Raw genomic sequence first — 1,410 nt, forward strand, 5'->3', positions numbered from 1 at the left:
ACCTCGATGTGCATAATATATAACATTCTACCATAATTTCCTCTTTATGTTCAAACACTGTGGTAAAATGAATTCCATATAGTAATTAAATACTTGATTGCCCTAAGTAAAATTGTAGAGTTGTTACAAAGAAAGAAAATGAAGGAATGAATGAGTGACCAAAACCAAATGGTAGCCTCTGACTATAGTGGTCCCTCTGCAGCCATACATAGTTACGAATTCTGATACTTAGCAAAATCCATAAAAAGCAGTTTAGTGGTCATCTAACTCACACATCCATGTGCTTTAAATCATTGCCTTATTACCTGTAATATATAAAAGTGTTATGTAAATAGTTTTACAATGTGCTGGAGATAATAACAAGGGAAAAGTATGTATACATTCAACCTGGGTGCAGTATTTTCCTGCATATATTTATCCGTAGTTGGTTGAATCCACATGTGCAGAAGCAGCAGGAGAGAGTGTCAGCTGTCTGTATTTCAAACTACAGCTTCTAATCAAGCTTAGGTCTAGCCTAGTTAGCTTAGACCATAAGCTATAGGATTAGCACACAAAACAATCCAACCATAATTTCTCTGAACAATATCCAAGATATCTCCATTTTCAATCTATGTGTAACAAACCACCTCAACATTTAGTGTCTTAAAATAGCAACAACTTATTACATCTACTTCAAGTCTTCAGCAGAGAGGTTCCGCTATTTCTTCTGTCTATTCTAAGATTGCTAAGATGGTTAAAGCCGAAGTTGAGGAGAACCTCATTTAACTGCCTGGAAGCTAGAGCTAGGGCTATTAACTAAGGTTTCAGCTCTCAGCCTTTCCACCTGGTTATCCTGGGTTTCTTAAAGAGTGGTGACACCATTCTAGTAAGGCAACTTACAGTATACAAGTGCTTCTCAAGTCTGTGGCATGCATGACACTTACTGAAGTCTCATTGGCCACAATACACCACATGGCCTCAAGTAGAGAGGTGTTAGGAACATTATCTGGTGGAAAGCATAACACATCGATATGCCATGCTACTGGACAGTTCCATTTCCCCATATCCTGAATGGTAAGTTCCACTGTGATAGTAAATCTTGATTATTAATTTGGTAGGATCTAGAATTACCATGGAGATTGGCCTCCAGGTGCAACTGTAAAGGGTTAGCTATATTAGGTTAATCACCATAGGAAGATCAACCCTAAATGTAGTTGGCACCATTCCATGGGCTGGGATAGCAACTGCATGTAAAAGAGGGAGCTAGCTTAGTATCAGCATCCTTCACTCTCTTCTTCATGACTATGGACCATGTAGCCAGACACTGCCTCCTCCTGCTACCATACTTTCCCTGCTACATCAACTATCCTCCTGTGGAACTGTAAGTCAAAATAAACCCTTCTTTTCTCCCTTGAGTTACTTTTGTCACGA

The sequence above is a fragment of the Grammomys surdaster genome, unplaced genomic scaffold (genome assembly GCF_004785775.1).
Source record: "Grammomys surdaster isolate TR1022 unplaced genomic scaffold, NIH_TR_1.0 174, whole genome shotgun sequence".
NCBI classification, from domain to species: Eukaryota; Metazoa; Chordata; class Mammalia; order Rodentia; family Muridae; genus Grammomys; species Grammomys surdaster.